Source organism: Arvicanthis niloticus, chromosome 6 (assembly GCF_011762505.2).
Source record: "Arvicanthis niloticus isolate mArvNil1 chromosome 6, mArvNil1.pat.X, whole genome shotgun sequence".
NCBI classification, from domain to species: Eukaryota; Metazoa; Chordata; class Mammalia; order Rodentia; family Muridae; genus Arvicanthis; species Arvicanthis niloticus.
In genome coordinates, this window is record NC_047663.1 from 82,241,026 (window position 1) to 82,255,384 (window position 14,359).

At 36.6% G+C, this 14,359-nt stretch overlaps 1 pseudogene; it reads left to right on the forward strand.

Annotated features, from left to right (window-relative positions):
- The first annotated feature begins 11,631 nt into the window (after positions 1-11,631).
- LOC117711701 (large ribosomal subunit protein uL13 pseudogene) lies at positions 11,632-12,246 on the forward strand (annotated as a pseudogene).
- The last annotated feature ends 2,113 nt before the right edge of the window (positions 12,247-14,359 follow it).

The following is a 14,359-nucleotide window of genomic DNA, read 5'->3' on the forward strand; positions in this document are numbered from 1 at the left end:
CAGGAGAAATTCTTCTGAACAGAATGGCTCAGGCTCTAAGATCAACCATTGATGAATAGGAGCTCTTGAAACTGAAAAGCATCTATAAGGCAAAGAGGTATTTGATTTTTTTAAAGTGTTTTCTTTCACTATGTTACTACATGAATAATTTTATACCACATCATATAAAATTTATTTTAATCATTTGAATTTTCAAATAGAATACCATCAATCTTTAGAGTACAGTTGAATTATTAGTCACCAAAAGATAATTCAACTGAAAATAATATTTTCTTTCTAAAGTTAATATTGGAACATGATTTCTTTCAATTTATTCTCACATCCACTGGAACTCTAAAGAATTTGAGTCTGTCATCAATGAATGATGCTTCCATGATACTTATTTATCCCTCTGTGTTTTATGAGAAGAAACATGGTTCTCATAACCCTGATTTTATAAACAACAGACAAGTATCTGAGCAAAGGCTACATTATTTTCTATGGGCTATCCCTTCTTGGCATGGTTATAACAAATTTTGTGTTAGTAACCTGAGTATATAGCAGTACCCAGCAATTTTTTCTGAGCCACACACACCAAAAGCATCATAATTTTAAATAAGATGCATTTTTGAATGAACAAAGCTCATCTACAATTGCCTCAAACAATAAATAATTTTGGATTCCTTCAACATGTGCAAGGAAAGAGAAGATACTGTAGCAAGCCAGAGTTTCCAGTCTGTCCATCTCACTCTGCTATGAAGTTCTAGCTGTGTTCTCTGCATGACGGTGTTATGCTTAAGCTATTATTTTGATGGCAGCCTCAGAGCTATTCATCATATGCAAGCATGACACTCTCTAGAGGGCTAGGGAAAGTCAACATTTCTTCTTACTTCTCTTTCTTAGCAGCTAATGGCCAGACTAGCTCCCATTCTCACATAGGATGGAATTTTACATCTCATTGGCTAGTATTAAATCATATGCCCTTTATTATAGAAAAGGATGGTGTTATCATAAAGATCAAGTTACACAAAGGTCAATTTCTGGACAAATAAGAGGATAATCACCTTCTTGATGTCATGGAGAAAGAATAAATGTTTTAAAATTGTAGGGTTGCTTAAAAGTTGAGCAAAGAAAAGGATTGTATGCAAATTAATGGGCTCTTTTGAATTTCATTTTAAAATATTTATTTATTTTATGTAAGTGAGTGATCTATCTGTATATACACCTTCATGCCATAAGAAGGCATCAAATCCCAGAATAGATGGTTGTGAGCTACCATACACCATGTGGTTGCTGGAAATCAAATTCAAGACTTCTGGAAGAGCAGAGAGTGCACTTAACCACTAAGCTATTTCTCCATACCCCTGAATTTCATTTGTTAACAGATAAAATCCTGAAGTCATTATTTTATCATTACTTGTGTGCATTTTTTTGTTTGTTTGTTTTCACCAAGAAAAAAATAAGAATGAGAAAGGAGAAGATGGAGAGAGAAGACTTAAAAATGACAGAGGGATAGCAATCATTTTAGTTCCAAATACAGCCAGCTCTGAAGACAGTTCTTTGTTAATTATTATTTATGCTTTGATATGTTCATAAATTTAGATTATGGCACCATATTGCCCATATCTATTCTTTACCTCTATGTCCAGTTATTCCTGAATTTCTTCTGCTATGGCCCCTTCTAGCTTTGTTTCTTCATTTTCCTATAACCTGGGACAAGTAATGCTGTCCATATGCTTGTGAGGGTAGAGCGACCTACTGGAATTTGGGCAACCAACAATGAGAAATCTGAAGAAATCTGGCTCCATTTTAAATCTATCCTTATGGAGCCACAAAGCACAAATGGTCTGTTATAGCTGGCTACTGTGCTGAAGTTGCATTTATTCTATTTTTTTATCCTATACACATGTATATATGCATACTTGATTATTTCTTGAGCATATAAGATTTAAACATAAGGTAAAAGATAATGACCTCTAAACTGGTTCCCAGTCCCTTTACTTTATGGTAATTTGTAACAAGCATCAGTCATGATATAGTTTAAATGCTTGCTATAATATTGACAGCCAAATTAAACCTGCTCAGTTCTAATATAGAAATAAGATCTGTGTACTGCTCTCCATGTCCACAATTTGAGCAACAGAATATCTGTAACATATTTATAAACAAATGTTTTGTTTTCAAAATAGATTGGACAAAATTTATGATGCACCTAGGACAGAAAGATAAGACTTAGCAGGACCTATTGTTCATATTTCATCTCCATGGATCAATGGATATAAGTATAAATGAACCAAAATAGAAAACTGGTACAAGCAATTTGACCTAGAGTTCTTGTACTGGCCTGTTAAGGTCTTGGAGAAGTGAGTGTGAAATTCAAGTGTAGGTATATTAAGGCAGCTTGAATCATGTGGATACTTAAGCAATGAAAAATTGTCAACAATAATATCTGATCTTGGTTTAAGAAAACTCAGTTGGCAAAATCATTTAGAATTAACTTTATTCTGACGAGATCACAAACAATAAAGCAAATTAGAATATTGGCATTACTACAACCAAGAACGACTCACACTCCATGGCAAGAAGGACCTCATGGCCTAAGAGTTAAGTTTACAGAACTCATTGTAATAGTAAGTGCATCCTAATGATGGTCACATGATTTGGATTGTCTTCTGCTTCTGCCAGTGTCTGTATGGTTATAGTTAAATGCACACAGACAATAAACAAACTTGTAAATATACATTAAACTACCAAATTTATGAATTCTGGTATTTTGTCTGTGTATCATGGCCTTCCAATTAGACAATAATTATCAAATTACCTGCACAGAAAAAACAAAGCATGTAAGGCAAATATTACATTCAGATCCACTTCCATCTACAGTAGAGGAGCAGAGAAAATTGAACCATTTAATGTTAGGGAGAAAAATGCACCTACTCAGAAACTTTCAATGTGCTAATAATAAAGTGTTGCTAAAAGAAAAACACTTAGAAGAAAAATATGTCATCAAATGAACTCACTGGGACTGCTTTACTAATTTTCATCTGTAAAATCTGAAGCCAGATGTATCCCACAGAAGCCACTGTGATGCAGCTCCATGGGGACTGTTACCTTTAAAAATATTTATTGTTTTCTGGTTTTTCTTCAAATGTGAAGTGCATATGCTGGCAGAAAGCGACCGTGTGAAAAGTAATCGAAGAAAAATATGCAGCATATGCCTTTTCTTGGCTCCCCATGAACTACATCTTGTCACTCGGTCTCTAGAAATTCAGATGCAAGCAAATAAGTGATGGTAAAAGCCAGGGCTCTACAGCAGAAGATGGGAAGTTCTAGAAGAGAGTAAAACATGAGTTTAATAAAAGTTATAAAAAAATCACAAGAAAAAATTTAAGCCAAGAGCAAAAGTACGTTGACATTCTGATCATTATCTGGAGATAGTTTGCGTAAAGAAATCTCGTATATGTATAAATTATGTTGTTACTATATCATCTTTATCTCTGTTACATAGAAATAGTTCCACTGAAGTTGTAGTGTTCACATAAGTCAGTAATTCTTCTACTTCAAACTGTTCTCAGTGACGCCCTCACATCCTTTTCAGAGTTGGTAAGAAGGGACACATTACCTAAATACCAGTTCTTAAGGGAAGAGAATTTAAAATACAAAACTAAAAACCCAACTTTATGCTGTCTCTGTTACAGAAACAAAAGTGAAAAAAACATTGTATAAAAGTAATTAAATACATATGTATACATATTTATATACATATATTTCTATGACATAAGTGATTGTGAAAACTGAGAATCAAAAGTTATAAGTGTAACAGGATGAACAGAAAAATGTGAAGAGTTGAAAGATCAACACATCCAGTTCTTATTAAATGATGATCTAAAAATCAAAGCTTGGTAAAAGTGAAAGATATACAGAACACTAGCAATCAACTGAATGTATTATTACACATGCAAACACATCTCTATAATAATATATGTTATTTTCAAAAGAGATCTCAAATGAATACTTCAAGATCTCCTATGTCCTAGAGAGTAAAAAGTCAGTACATTTAACCAATAACTGAAACCCTAATCTGGGACCAATAATGAAGAATCAAGAGCAAGTCCTCAAACTTTAAGAGTTTTGCTCTTGTATTTTTAAATAGCTTGAGGTCAAAGAAAAATGGAAGTTAGAAACACACTAGCTGGACATTGTGGTTTACAACTTTAATCCTATCACTTGGGAGGCAGAAGAAGGTGGAACCATGAATTCTAGGCAGGCTTGCTCTATGTGGGGAGTTCCAAGTTGGCCAGCTAGAGCTGCATAGTGAGTCCTATAATACCCAAAATGTATAAGCTGAATGATAATAAGTTAAAGAGGCAATGAATAAAAGAGTATATAAAGGGAACTATATAACATTAAACCTCTATGTTAGATAAGAAAAGATTTTAAAAATCAATGATCTAAATATGTCAAAAATGCCTAGAATTCATGAATTGACAAATGATAAGATCAGATATAAATGACATTGTTTACTATGTATGTCTTATTGAAATTACTAATGTTATGATAATAAAATATTTACTACTTTTTTTTCTATTTTTACATTGAAAATTAGCTCCAACCTATAAATAGTTCTAGAGCATTACTTTTTTTAATAATGTATTTATTTACTTTGCATCATAGCTTCCCCTCCCTCCTTTCTCCCACCCTCTCTCTCATTCTGTACCTTTTCTCCTCAGAGAAGGAGAGGCTTCCCATGGATATCAACCATCCCCCCGCATATCAAGTTGCAATAGGGCTGAATATACCTTCTATTAAGCTTAGACACAGCAGCCCTGTTAGGGTAAAGGTATGGTCTCTCTCTCTCTCTCTCTCTCTCTCTCTCTCTCTCTCTCTCTCTCTCTCTCTCTCGTTATATGTCTCAAGTTGGGCCAGTCAGTGGTTGACCATTACCTCAATTTCTGCTTTATCTTTATCCCTACACATCTTGTAGACAGGATATATTTAGAGTTGAAGGTTTCATGAGTGGGTTGGTGTCTTATCCCTCCATCAGAAGTCTTGTCTGATGATAGGAGGTAGCCATTTCGGGTTCTATATCCCCTATTGCTAAGAATCTTAGCTAGGGTCACCCTTATAGGTCCCTAAAAATTCCCCTTAGCCTTGGTTTCTAGTTTATCCCAGAGATGCCCCACCACTACCAAGTCCAATTCACTCTCCCTCAGTCCTTCCCACACTTGGTCCCTTTGTTCCCCTCCCAACCACCTCTCCCACCCAGTTTCCTACCTCCATTCATCCTGATGTCTAGCTTCTTTGTATTTGTAATTGTATCATATCATCCTTTACATTATAGCAAATATCCGCTCATAAATAAGTGCATACTACATGTATCTTTCTGGGTCTGGGTTACCTCACTGAGGTTGATATTTTCTAGTTTCACCAATTTTCCTGCAAATATCGTGATGTCCTCGTTTTCAGTAGCTGAGTAGCATCCCATTGTGTAAATGAACTATGTTTCCTCTATCCATTCATCATTGAGGAACACCTAGGTTTTTTGGAGATTCTATTACAAATAAAGCTGGAGGAACATAGTTGAGCAAGAGTCTTTATAGTATGGGGAAGCATATTTTGTTTATATACCCAGGTCTGCTAGAGCTATGTCTTGAGGTAGAATTATTCCCACTGAGAAACTACTACCAAACTGATTTCCAGAGTAGGTGTACAAGTTTATACTCATCTACAGCATTCTTAAAAGAAACCCTTTCCTTTGTTCTTGCAACTTCTGAAGGTTTCTCTTTCTGGTTGTCCTTCAAGGTACATTTACTAATTAAAGAGTATGATGTATATATGGCCTGTAGATACTATGTTTCATTATCACCCTGGTGGATAACAAGAGAAAGGTGTTCTGGAACTTGCTGAAAGTCTCTGCCATGTTCTCATCCTTTATTACAGCCCAGAATTCCTCATACTTAATACAAACTGGTATCAATACTTACATGAATTTGAAATATACTAATCACACTAGTACTAAAATAGCTCCCTAGTTGGTCGTGAACTAGCATGCAACTTTTAAACAAAATAAAATTGTTAGTTTTGTGTATCTCTGTGTGTGTGTGTGTGTGTATATATATATATATATATATATGTGTGTGTGTGTGTGTGTGTGTGTATGTATATATGTATTTATATATACATATATATGTGTGTGTGTGTATGTATATATGTATTTATATATACATATATATGTGTGTGCTTGTGTGTGTATATATATGTATTTATATATACATATATATGTGTGTGCTTGTGTGTGTGTGTTTGTGTGTGTGTATGTCTGTGTGTCTTTCACAAAAGTGTGTGAGTTCTTGTGTGCACATATATAGAGGCCAGAGTCCAATGTGGGTGTGTTTCTTAGGCAATCTCTACTTTTAAAAATATTTACTGCACATGTCCAACAGATGCCCATATCACGGTGTGGATGTGAAGAGTAAAAGGTAAGTTTTCAAAAGTTGATCCTCTCCTTCTGCCATCTCAGACCCTGACATTGAACTCAGGTTGTCAGTCTTGCCATCAGATTCCTTTACACTCTGAACCACTCCACCACCCTGCCTTTAATTTTTTGGGAAGTATCTCTCACTAAAGCTGGAGCTGACTGATGGACCTAACTGAATAGGTTCCAGTGATTGACCTATGTTGGCCCTGGCTTCTTAAGACCTGTGTGACAAATGCCTGTAAATGCATCCAGCTTTTATGGACTTTGGACTTTCTGGGAATTCAATCACAGGCCCATCTACAAACTTAGCAGTCTTCCCAGCCCTGATGTTCAATGTTTATAGTAAAGGAAGTTGCTGTTGCCCAATCTCATCCTTCTGCATTTGTCTTCTGATGACTTTCATCCATTTTAATGAATGTGTATATATATACATATATATATATATGCATGTATTTATATAAATATGTGTACATGTGCATCATTCATGCATATGTGTGCATGTGCACATATATAAAGCTTCTTGCTTTGTCTTGGATGTTTAATTTTTGGCACTCCCATAAAACTACTACAAACAAGTGGCATAAAATAACATTTTATTGCCTTCCAGTTTGAAGGCTAGAAGAATCAACTGAGGTGCTGCCGATGTCTTAGTAATTCTGAAGTCTCTAAGGGCAAATGCTTCTTGCTCTTTCTATCTTGGTATGTGCGGGAGATCTGAGGATGTTCTTTGGGTTAAAGATGCCTTATTATCTCATGGCTGTTTTCGCCCACTTTGTCTTTAAAACTCCTTCCCTCTCTGTGCACGCATCTAAAGTTCCCCTTTTATAATAACACCAGCTAAATTGGATTATGGTTCATGGTTGTCAACCTTTCTTGACCTAGTCAGATCTGTAAAGACCTTATTTCTGTGTTAGGTCATACTCTGAGTTACTGGAAATTAAGACTCTGGCCTGGTTTTATAGAACACAATTGAATCCATGACATCACCTGTATTTTTGAGCTCTCCTTCATCTTAGTCCCTAACTCTCCTTTCTGATTTTTTCTATTCTTTGCCATTGTCATAGAATAATGTTCCTTTCCTCCATTTGCCTCATATCTGGAGAGAAGTTACTTTAGTGTACTTTAGCTTGTATAAGGTTCAAGGCCCAACATTCAGGATCCAAGACAAAAAAATAGTCAGATTATTTAGATTTCAATAGTGGCTCATTTGCTGGGTATAGTAAGCTGCACGCTGTCTCTAAAGCACAAAGTAGGGATAGTGTGAGTGACTTAATGGGTTTGCCTCTTGAAGATATAAAAGAATATGCTAGTGTCCCTGTGCAGTGGTGAATAGAGAAGCAAATGATTGCTGGGGCTATTATCATAGTCAACAGTAAGAAAATGTACTGTGTGTCGGCTTACCTCCAGTACTGCCTCCTTCACCCTGCTTTCAGATTTCATTGTTATTCACCTGCGATTTATAGTGAAGTTGTCTCCTTACCTCCAATCTCTCCACATTCTAATCCAGTCCGCAGACATTGCCCAGATTAATCATCCTGTTCCCTGGCTCTGCTCATTCTCCAGGGCACCATCCTTCACTGACTCCCTATTGTCTACAAAATAAAAGTAAAACTTCTTAGATTGAAATAAAAGGCCCTCTGGTCCCAAACCTCCTTTCCAACCTCATTTTCCACAACTCACCTCCATATATCAAACGCTTCAATGAAACAGAGCTGTTTGACATTCTTCCCACGTGCTGCATATTTTGGCACCTGTGTGCTCTTGTTTATGCAGCTCTCCTGCCTCAGACTCAATCTCATTCAAATCCTGACTAGCCTCGCAGGCCCAGGTGAAATGCTGTCTGCTGCAAAGAGCCCTCCTTAATCATGCTGGCAATAAGGAACCCTGCTCCGGTTTGTATCTGGGTAAATCCAGGAGTATTTCTTATCTATACATTCGTCTCCAGAATACTTACTGAATGCCAATTATAAAACATGGCCATGAAGCAGGAGCTCCAAAACAGTGACTATGAAAATGGTATGTAGCTCTTGGCACTATAGCACCTACAGTACAAAAGATAGATCAAAATTAATTTAGAAGAACTTCATAATTTAATCTGTGAGATATTTTCACACACGGACTCAATGAAGTATCATTTTATTATATTGACTATTTTATGTATCTTTTATCTTCATGACAGATTATTCTTTAGTTGAGAAAAAGCTATTCATAATCATAGTGTTTAGAGCACAGAAACCATCAAGCATTTTGTATGTTTGTTACGATGGAACAAATAAAACAATATTTTATTTTATCAATAGCCTTATCTTTTAATCATTTCTACCATATGAAAACTTGGCTCCACTGATATTTAAATCATTAAGTCCCAATGGCTTTGTAATCTTATGTTGCATTTTAAAGGATGTAAGTACAGGCTAAAAGCAAGCTCTACTGGAATTTTCTAAGTAAGTACATGGTTCTTCTCTCAAAAGATATATTTTATAAAAAAAAACTAAGGATAATATCATGATATATATATATATATGTGTGTGTGTGTGTGTATGTTTATGTGTGTGTATGTGTGTGTGTGTGTGTGTGTGTGTGAGAGAGAGAGAGAGAGAGAGAGAGAGAAAGAGAGAGAGAAAATGATAGGATGAAATAATGCGGTGAAATCTATCACTTTGTGCACTAACTTCAAAATTATTAAAAGAAAAGTTATCAGAATTTACTAATCTGAAAACTCAAGTACATGCTTTTAATATTTGGCATAATTTATATAGCTAAAGGAACGTTATTATGTCCTTTTATGTTATGAGTTTCTCATCCATAACATAAGGGTAATCAGAAAGTATTGAGGGTCTTTCAATAGCATGATTAAATTAAGTGGTTCATAGAACAGTAAAATAAATTTCTTCATGTGATTATTTTCATCATTTTTACATTGGATTAAAATAATAAGTTGAAAGAATTCTTTGGAACCTTGTCAAGAGCTGGTTTGATGCTTACCATAGATTGACTACAACTTACATACTTTATTTCAGATAAAGCAAAGTGTCCTAGGAGTGTATGAGATTTTAAGATAACATCCAAGTTTAATTGGTTGAAACAGAAAAGTCATTTGAAACAAGGAGAAAGGGACATGAGCCTAGTCTCCAGGTCATGCCTCTTTACTGGTCTCCTGATGGGCCTTCCTCCATATGAAGAGGAATTGGGCTGATTTCCTAGTCTCTTCCGAATATGCAAACTCTCTGTTCACCATCCAGCCTGGGATTTGTCTCATAACTGCACTGTTAACTGGAATATGGGGTATGATGGCTACTTAGGCTGAGCTTTCACATCTAGGTCTGTGTAAGAATAAAATAATTGGATTAGGTAAGAGACAGTTCCCCAAATAGAAGCCGAGAATGTTCTTCAGGATGAGGGATGGAGCACACTGCTGTCAAATTCGGTGGGTATCTACAACGTCTGCTCATCAACAGAATTCCCCTGCTTATATCAAATCATTCAGCCAAGATGAAATTTCTGGTCTTTGTGCTTCATGTTTTGGCACCTTTGGGCTCTTCTCTCAGGCATCAAATATAGATAAATTATTTTCTTAGATCAAAGTTAAGATTTTTTTTACCAATTAGTAGAAAACATAGGTGGATACTATATATAGAAAGTAGAATAAGAAATTCAAAACATGATCTTATACAATTATTGTTATCTAGATGAACCACTGATAGTAATATGTTAGAAGCCCACCCAAGAGCTTTGTCTCCAGAGTAGCTGAAACTCACTTAATCCTGAAGAGTAAAGACTCACAGGCAGGTACCCTATGAAAAGCACAGACCTTCCTAGAACATAACTTTGTGAAAATCTGAGACCTCAGCCAAGGTATGTATCCTAAGAAGAAACTGCTTAGAACCTTCAGCTTTACAGTGAATATAAGCCAGAGGATTCCCGAGATGAGTGCTGGACAAAGAACCTGAGAAGTCACTCAGCTATCTTGCAAGCATATGGTATAAGTACTCAAATGTTTGCATCAATTAATTGAGTAAAGTCAAAACTCCTCTTATGTATAGAAAATTGGGAGTGGAAATGGAAGAAAGTTGACTGTCAACTGCTGCTGTTCATTAAGATATTTGAAATTCAAAACAATCTGAAATATACATAAAACAGCAACAAATTCCAGACCTAGTTCTACTAAAGATAAGATTGAATTAGGGCTCTTCACTATGGCATTAAAGAAGTTCTTTGTAAGCAACTATCATTTACTTAAATATAAACAATAGAATTTTATGTGTGCTATACTGGATATGGAACCCATGACCTTGAACTTGCTTTGCAAGAACTATATTCCTGAGCTATATCCCAAGTCCTTATTAACTTATATCACTCCTATCCATATGTACACAATAAATATCATACCAAAAGTATAAAGGTATAGAAGTAAAGAAATGAAAAAAAATATAAATGATGCTTTGTCAATAAAAGAAAACTTCAATAGGAAAAGATCCAAAGAAAAACCTCATAGTATGGTAACCACACAAAGGTTTTATAGCACCTAAAGTTATTTCAAAGAATCTAGTAATTATAAGCCATAGAAGGATTTGCAGAGTGGATGAACAACAATGTACACTGGCAAGTGAGAAGTTTCAACAAGGAGGCCATTATTGTAATGAAGAAGATAATTGAAAGGCTAGAAGAAACAAAGGGCTCTGGCATACAATAATGGAAGGACTAGACACATAAGGATAACCAGTAGGTCACTAGGAAAAAAAAAAAAAAAAAAAAAAAAAAAAAACAGACTGAAACACAAGAAGGCAGCATCATAGTTTCCTGGTTTACCTCAGCATTGTTCTGCTCGTGCAATTTAAACAACAGCACGGTTGCTTTGTCTCTCTAGAGCAGGAGGTTAGAAATCAACAATTGAACTGTTGGGAGGGTTATTTGTCTGTCTTAAGCTTAGAAGGTAACTCCTCCCTAAAGAATCTTTCTGCTGTCCTCTATGTAGCCACAACAAAATTTCCTAAGGACACCAGTCATTTAATTTGGCCTACCTTTGTTTCGTGAAATATAAAAAAGGTACCATCCCACGCTATCGTTTACTCTCTGGCCCTGAAGGTCTCCCTGCCTCCATGGCTAGCCCCATGCAGTGGCCACCTACCACATGGTTCTCTTGCTGTGGATTTTGTTCACATTCCCATCCAAAGATGGCGGAGGGCCAGGTTCTAGTATTGGATGGCTGAGGCCATCTTCTGGGCTGCCTGGCAGCCATTGTGGCCAAGCAGGTACTGCTGGGCCAAAGGTGGTTGTTGTATGCTGTAAGGGCAACATTTCTGGAAATTTCTACAGAAACAAGTTAAAGTATCTGGCCTCTCTCCCGAAAACAGATGAATATCAATTCCTCTCAAGGCCCCTACCTCTTCCGAGCCCCAAGTTGCAATTTTTTGGCGCAGTGCATGAGGCATCCTGCCATACAATACCAAGAGAGGCCAGGCTGCCCTGGAACACCTCAAGGTGCTGGATGAGATCCCTCCACCCTATGACAAGATAAAGTGGATTATAGACCCTGCTGCCCTCAAGGTTGTGCGGCTGAAGCCTACCAGAAAGTTTGCTTACTTAGGGCGTCTGGCTCATGTGATTGGGTGGAAGTACCAGGCAGTGACAGCCTCTCTGGAGGAGAAACGGAAGGAAATAGCCAAGACCACACTATCAGAAGAATCAACCCTTGAGGCTATGGAAACAGGCAGAAAAGAACGCTGAGAAGAAAGTCTGCAAGTTCATAGAGATCCTCAAGACCAATGGACTCCTGGTGTGAACTCAATAAAGACCGTTTGTGTCAAGAAGAAGAAAGAAGAAAGAAGAAGGAAGAAGGAAGAAGGAAGAAGGAAGAAGGAAGAAGAAGAAGAAGAAGAAGAAGAAGAAGAAGAAGAAGAAGAAGAAGAAGAAGAAGAAGAAGAAAAGAAGAAGAAGAAGAAGAAGAAGAAGAAGAAGAAGAAGAAGAAGAAGAAGAAGAAGAAGAAGAAGAAGAAAGAAAGAAAGAAAGAAAGAAGAAGGGGAGAAAAGGAAAAAGAAAGAAAAAAAGGAGGTAAAATGGAACCTATAGGAGAAGAAGAGGAGACAGAACCTCACAAGTCCTGGGAGCTATAAGTATTGGGGATTTTTTAGATAGATGATTAAATAATAAGTAGGGTATGTTTGCCCCATCTTGGTGTATAGCTTGTGTTTACATCAACTGAGTTTTGAGTTCGTTGTGTGGGCATTTTGTGGGTTGAGAATTTACTAATATAAATTCTGACTGATAAATTACAAGCCTCTCGAGTTTTGATTTTACCTGGTTATAGGGATTTGTGATGGCTAACCATATGGGGTGGATGGCTGGGACTGTGAGCAAATCTGCAGCAAGAGAACCGGGCATGAGACGGGTGGTCGCTGCATGGGGCTAGCCATGGAGGCCGCAAGACTACATGGGCCAGAAAGTAGCCTGCGACAGTGTGCCTTTTTTATATTACATGCAACATATCCTTAAGACTTCATTTTAACTTCTTTAAAGTTTCTTCATATTTGGTTACATACTGGGATAGTGGAGGTACGGATTGCCAAATACCCATTTTGTTACAGTCATGGCAGACACACGTGAAAACCATCAGAGAGTTAAACCCCATGGAATTAGAGCCTTAGATAGAAATAAAGACAATGAGAAGGAAGGAGCATTCTACAATTAATTCCAAGCACCAGCATAGTCCCAGGGTAGAGGGCAGACTTGGGAGGACTTCGAAGTATTACCAAAGTACATGATTTGAAATTCCCACATAACCAATAAAACTATTATATTGAAAAAAAAATTGACCTAGCGATATGGACTGAATAAACACATCATCATAACATAATAATATCTGTTAAGAAAAAGAACAAGTGAAGAAATAATTTGTAAACCATCTGTACAGAAGGGGCAAAGATCCCTTTCATGTAGGGAAACATTTGTAACTGGGGATGGTAACTTTTCATTTGGAGTAGGAGGCCAGCAAACAGGCAGTATCTGATACTCTTTTATAAAAGTGAGATCAGAGCCTGTAGGAGCCATATTGGTGGGACAAAAGGAATCTTCAAAGCATGGAGGAGTTTCTATCTTATGAAGAAAGAAACCACAAGATAGCTACCTCGAATAGAAGAAGCTGGTGTGTCTCATAATGTATCCATCCTAGTTTCTACAAGCAAAATCTTAATGGAGACTTATTATAATATTAAACATTTCTTAAGAAAGAGCTTCCTCTTATGAATTAATCAAGAAGAAAAAGTTACTCATTTATCAATTCTTTATTTTCTCATTAATTTTCTTAAGCACCTATGTTCTGATTTCTAATTTCTCATTTTCCTATGCCGAATTATATACTATATTACCATAGATAATCTATGCTAAAATGCCTATGTAAATAAACATTTATTCTGAGTGGAAGTTAGTGTACAACATTCACTGGTCAGTAGGGATATGAGAGAGACCATGGGAACAACACTGATGGCAAGGAGAGAACAGAATTTGATTACACAGTTTGGGACAGAAGGCTCATGTGGAAGTGTTAAATATCTTGGGATCATTTGTTTCTGCCAGTACCATGGGAGTTGTGTTGACTTGGTTCAGCAGGAGCCTCTTCTTCATCTCCTTACATAGGCTACTATTAAACCACCCTCTGTTGTGTTGTTTGACCTACCATCCAATTTCCCTGCAGTCAATCTTCACTAAAATGGAAAGGCTATGCTAAAAGAGCACAACCTTCAAAGTTGCACGTGGAAAATATTCATTTTTGTACTCCGTGATTGAAGTCAGAGATGTCTTACTGTCAGAATTCTCAAATGTCACTCCTTCTCCTAGAGAGTAGAGGGCATGGTAAGTGTGTGAAACTTTCCTTTTAAAAGAACTCCAAGTGAATACTTAGTGGC